The sequence below is a fragment of the Arachis ipaensis genome, chromosome B04 (assembly GCF_000816755.2).
Source record: "Arachis ipaensis cultivar K30076 chromosome B04, Araip1.1, whole genome shotgun sequence".
NCBI classification, from domain to species: Eukaryota; Viridiplantae; Streptophyta; class Magnoliopsida; order Fabales; family Fabaceae; genus Arachis; species Arachis ipaensis.
Window position 1 is genome coordinate 110,292,867 of NC_029788.2, and position 6,456 is coordinate 110,299,322.

The 6,456-nt window shown below is 37.4% G+C and overlaps 1 long non-coding RNA gene across 1 annotated transcript; it reads left to right on the top strand.

Moving 5' to 3' along the window:
• On the top strand, positions 4,640 to 5,474 carry LOC110270752. The gene is made up of 2 exons (XR_002360391.1): positions 4,640 to 4,805; positions 5,443 to 5,474. It is a non-coding gene; the product is annotated as an uncharacterized LOC110270752 (long non-coding RNA).

Consider the following 6,456-nt stretch of genomic DNA (forward strand, 5'->3'; position numbering starts at 1 on the left):
ATTAGGAGTCTATTTTAGAGTCATTTAAAATTTTGTTCTCTATTACTATTAGTCTTATCTTATATCTATTTTTGAGTCTTGTTCTTAATTCATGATTAATAAAATTTAAGGTTCATGTCTTAAAGCTATAAATGTCCTATGAATCCATCACCTCTCTTAAATGAAAAATGCTTTAATCACAAAAGAACAAGAAGTACAGGATTTCGAATTCATCTCTGAAACTAGTTGAATTAGTTTGATGTGGTGACAATAATTTTTATTTTCTAAATGAATGCTTGAACAGTGCATATATCTTTTGAATTTGTTGATTAAAGAATGTTGAACTTGTTGGCTCTTGAAAGAATGATGGAAAAGAAGAAATGTTATTGAGGATCTGAAAAATCATCAAATTGATTCTTGAAGCAAGAAAAAGCAGTCAAAAAAATTTTTAAGTGATCCAAAGCAAAAAGAGTGTGCTTAAGAACCCTGGACACCTCTGATTGGAGACTCTAGCAAAGCTAAGTCACAATCTGAAAAGGTTCACCCAGTCATGTGTCTGTGGCATGTATGTATCCGGTGGTAATACTGGAAGACAGAGTGCTTTGGGCCACAGCCAAGACTCATAAAGTAGCTATGTTCAAGAATCATCATACTTAACTAAGAGAATCAATAACACTATCTGAGTTCTGAGTTCCTATAGATGCCAATCATTCTAAACTTCAAAGGATAAAGTGAGATGCCAAATCTGTTCAGAAGCAAAAAGCTACTAGTCCCGCTCATCTAATTGGAGCTAAGTTTCTTTGATATTTTGGAGTCTATTGTATATTCTCTTCTTTTTATTCTATTTTGATTTTCAGTTGCTTGGGGACAAGCAACAATTTAAGTTTGGTGTTGTGATGAGCGAATAATTTATACGCTTTTTGGCATTGTTTCTAGTATGTTTTCAGTACATTTTAGTATGTTTTTAGTATGTTTTTATTAGTTTTAGTTAAAATTCACTTTTCTGGGCTTTACTATGAGTTTGTGTGTTTTTCTGTGATTTCAGGTATTTTCTGGCTGAAATTGAGGGACCTGAGCAAAAATCTGATTTAGAGGCTAAAAAGGACTGCAGATGCTGTTGGATTCTGATCTCCCTACACTCAAAGTAGCTTTTCTGGAGCTACAGAAGCCTAATTGGCGCGCTCTCAATTGCGTTAGAAAGTAGACATTCTGGGCTTTCCAGCAATGTATAATAGTCTATACTTTGTCCGAGATTTGATGGCCCAAACCGGCATTGCAAATCAGCTTCAGAATTCCCAACGTTTAACGCCGGAACTGGCACAAAAATTGGAGTTAAACGCCCAAACTGGTACAAAAGCTGGCGTTTAACTCCAGAAAAAGTCTCTACACATGAAAGCTTCAATTCTCAGCCCAAGCACACACCAAGTGGACCTCGGAAGTGGATTTTTACGTCATTTACTCATTTCTATATACCCTAGGTTACTAGTTCACTATTAATAGGACCTTTTGATATTGTATCTGTACCTCATGATACTTTACATATTTCTTATTGTATCTTCTACGGCATGAGTCTCTAAACCCCATGGTTGGGGGTGAGGAGCTCTGCTGTGTCTTGATGGATTAATGCAATTACTACTGTTTTTCATTCAATCACGCTTGCTTCTATTCTAAGATATCACTTGTTCCTAAACTTGATGAATGTGATGATCCGTGACACTCATCAACATTCTCACCTATGAACGTGTGCCTGATAACCACCTCTGTTCTACCTTAGATTGAGTAGATATCTCTTGGATTCCTTAATCAGAATCTTCGTGGTATAAGCTAGAATTGATGGCGGCATTCAAGAGAATCCGGAAGGTCTAAACCTTGTCTGTGGTATTCTGAGTAGGATTCAAGGATTGAATGACTGTGACGAGCTTCAAACTCCTGAAGGCTGGGCATTAGTGACAGACGCAAAAGAATAACTGGATTCTATTCCAACCTGATTGAGAACCAACAGATGATTAGCCGTGCTGTGACAGAGCGCGTTGAACATTTTCACTGAGAGGATGGGAGGTAGCCATTGACAACGGTGAAACCCTACATACAGCTTGCCATGGAAGGAGTTTTGCGTGCATGAAGAAGACAGTAGGAAAGCAGAGATTCAGAAGATAGAGCATCTCCAAAACCTCAACCTGTTCTCCATTACTGCAAAACAAGTACTTATTTCATGTTCTTTTACTTTTCACAATTAAACCTGATAATTATTGATATCCTGACTAAGAGTTACAAGATAACCATAGCTTGCTTCAAGCCGACAATCTCCGTGGGATCGACCCTTACTCACGTAAGGTTTACTTGGACGACCCAGTGCACTTGCTGGTTAGTTGTGCGGAATTGCAAAAGTGTGATTGCAATTTCGTGCACCACCCTATATCGTAAGTGTGGCTGGACACTGTGAAAGTTCCGGATGAGCTCGCCCCCGTGGATAAACACCAGTGTGGGTGTTGTATTAAATTGATTATGATCATGATGATGATCGAGAATAACTTGAGTTGGGGATGCACGACAGAGGGACAGTCCACGGTTAGCTACCGGGACTTGTTGAGCTGGCTTTATAATCGACATATGAGACTTATCAGCCATTAGGACCGGCATACATCATATGCATACTATGTGAATTGTTTGGAATGCTTGACTGCATATTACTTGCTAATTGTCTAAATGATGTATCTGCTTCCTATTTGTATATCTCTTGTTTATAATTGTGTTTGCTATATTATATTACTGTTGGCGGTTGGGAGGTCTAAAGGACTTGAAAAGGGAAGTATTAGTTAGACTGAAGATCATTAGTCAGTTGCCATTTATGGTTTAGCCCGTTTATAAGCTTTGATTTATCTGGTGGAAGTTCTAGGATTGCCTTCGGCTTTCCTCTGATATTATATGTTAAATATGTGGGAACTGTTACCATGCTGGGAACCTCTGGTTCTTACTCATGCGGATTTTGTGATTTTCATATGCAAAACGTGAGGCTCCTCGCTAAGGCATGCTGGAGACTTCTGGATTAGCGAAGATCCTTGATTCTCGGGACTCTATTTTTGGTTTATATATTTTTCTTAGATACTTGTTATCTCCTCTAATAATACAAACTGTGATAACCCCTCGTAGAGATGGTTTTGGAGAATAGGTTTTCTGTATTTATGTCCCTTTGGGTTCCTTGTTCTATATATTTATGTATATACTTCTATGCTCGGATCGGTTAACTTCGCAACCGGATCTCGAGTTTTGATATTCATGTTTTTGACACTCTTATGTATATATATAAGCTCGCGTTAGCTTGTTCCTTTATCTGTTTCGTTACGTTATCCATAGGAGTGTTGCGCTTTTCGAGTTACGATTTTCTTTTACCCCTTTTTCTTCAAAGCTCACTAGTTATAAACCTTCTTCATAATACTATACGTACTAAATTTTTATTTTAGAGGTCTTAATACCTTGTCATCTCTGAATTATGACTTAAGCATAAGACTCTGTATGGTAGGGTGTTACAACAGTAAGGACGGTTATAGCAGCAGCAGGGAAGATGGCCTTCTCTTCCACCTTGATTCGTGATTCCGGCGGCGGCAGTGGCAAGGAAATTTACAATAATCACTTTATCCAATATAAACAGTTTCAGTGATAAGCTTCAGAGTAGAAAGAAATTGGTAGAACAAGGAAGCAGAAACAGGGAAGAGCTTACCCAAAACAACAGTGGTTCTACTAGCGGTTTCCTGGGTAGCTCGGATGTTGGTTTCCGATGGCAGAAGGCTCCAGCAACTCACCTCCAACAGCGGCGAAGGGGCATGCGGCGGCAGCAGCTAGACGTGATAGCAATGGCGACGCCATTCGCGGCGGTGACGGCAACTGGACTCACAGCTCCACACGGCAGCGTGCCTCCCCTCTCGTTACGAACTTTCTCTTCGACATCACTCGTGGACGAAGGCGGCTACACAGACCCCGCGAAAACGACGATGGATGCAGGGTAGTGGCTTCTTCTTTCTCCTTGCGCGCGTGCTCTCTCCTCCCGTTCTATGTTAGCACCAGCGATGATGATGGCGGGCAGCTATGCGACGACGACGAGATGAGTGAGGCTGTGGCGAGGCGGTGGCCCTGAGCGGCGCGGCGGCGACGAGCTGGGCGATCTCTTTCTCCCCTCTGTGCTATGTCTTCTATGTGAATCCCTCTCCTCTCTACCTTTTTGTTTCTTTGGCTTCATTTTGCCGGTGTTGCTGCTGCTGGGTTAAGGGGGAACCGGGTAATTGGGTTAGGGTTTCAGGGTTAGGGTTTTTTCCCAATTTGGGAATTAGGGTTAGGGTTAAACTGTGGTAGTTTAGGTAATTTTTAATAAAATTAGGGGGTAATAGCATAATTGAAAACAAATTTTAATTCAACAAAATTACCTTTAAGGAAAATATTATTTGATCATAAATTACAAATTAATTTTAAAGAAATGCTCTAATTCAGTCATTAGAGATAATATAATTGATTTTCTTTATTCATAAGAATTGAAGTATTAAATTCTAAAATCTTAATTATTTAAAGTAAACCATAAAATATTTATTATTTAATCCTTAATGAATAAATAATTTGAAATTGACTCATTTTCCAAAAGTTCTGGGTTTTACAAAAAAGTTCTTGCTTATTAATGTGATGATTTTGTAGGTTCGAAGTGTTCAAGTAGTGGCTTCTCAAAGAGTATTTTTATAGAATATGGATTAGATCAAAATAAAGAAGCAAGAATAGAGTTGAGAGCAGTAGATGTGTGGATACTGACTGACAAGCCTTACTCTCATCAATCCATTCATTCGGTAAGCTTCAATATCCATTCCTAGTTCTCACCCATTTATTTTCATCCCTTGTGCTTTCAAAGTTTTGATGATTGATGAATGCAATAAGCTGCGATCTCTTTCGATTTTGCTTTGAATTTATTTAGTATACCTACTCTAAATAAACTTAGATTTCAAAATTCTATTTTTTTCCCTGACCTTCAAGTTCTCCATTTTGCCATTTTAAATTGTGTTTAAGATATCTTATTATGATTTGGTTCTTCCTTTTACTATCATTTTACAGTATGATTTTCTGCTTCTCTAATGATGTTTGCTTTCATGCATCTTGCTTACAAATCTCATGTTCTTTAGTTTGCTGATGCTAGTTTATCGAATATAATTTAGAAATTTGTTTCAATCAATTGATTATTTCATTAAACTTGGGTCTGGTTAATTGATAAAAATTTTGATGTAAAAGAATTTGAAGTCAGCCCTTTCTTTTGTGGCATATAGTGCTAAAACCGATCAATATAAATTTGAAAGAATGGACCTGATGTCATGTTTTTACCCTTGTTGTATGTGGTTGAATCTTTCAAATTTCAAGTTGTATATCTTTGTTTAATGTCATCTTTCGTTTACTTTTTCTTTCCCCTCAATCTTTTTCATTGCAATTGTTCAGGTTAAATGGCAAATAGAGCTCAAATTCCCACAAAAAGTTTAGCACTCATTGCTATGATCGCAGATGAGGGAAGTGTGGCATTTCTGTGACTGACGAGGGTTTTAAGTGGTTTGTGTGATAATTTATTTTGATTCTTTCTCAATTTTTTAATGTGCAATTCAACCTTCTAGTTTAGCTTAGGATAGGTGGTTGTGTCGGAGTTTGGATGACAATTGAGGTTTAATATTTTCTGTTGGTACAAAGTTGTAGCATTTTATCTTTAATATTTATGATTGTTCTTGTTAAGACAAGTTTAAGTTTCTATTTTTATTAATTGCCACTGCAATAACAGCTTTTAGAACATACGAGGATGTTTCGTCCTCTTTGTCTAAGAATAGGTCTCTGTGTCTTCCTCCTTCACTAACAAGTTTTCTTAATAGGTAAGTAAAAATCTGCTATGTTTATCGCGTTATTAACATATTTATGTGCACAACCCGCTAAAGCTCAATTAGCTAATTCAAGAAACAATCAACTTTTTTCCAATTCTTTTTCCCATTTTTTTGGTCAATCGCATCAATGCATTTACCTTTCTTGTTTAATTTGGTCCCGGTCAGTGAATTTCTTTATTTGAGTATTACGCCTATATATGCTTGGTTCATAATAAGTATGAAACATGCTATATATTTTATTTATTCAAAAATTCAAAAGCCTTTCAAAGGTTTTTCCTAAGCAGTATGAATGACCAACCTACTCCAAGCATAGGTTCATCAAGTCTATGCTAAACCAGTTTAGTTTTTATACTTTTCTAAACCAGAAACATCAACCAAACATGGCCTTCAGCCCACCTCATGATCAACCACGGCCCTAGGCCCAAACAATCCAAACAACAACCAATCACCACAGTGCAACAGAGTTTCAGTCGCAAACACAAGTATGAAAGTTCAAGCACAAACAAACAATTACTTCAAGTAGAGCAAATAGCAATTAAGCATAATTAATCACATAGGCAAACCAAGTATAATATGCACACCCAAA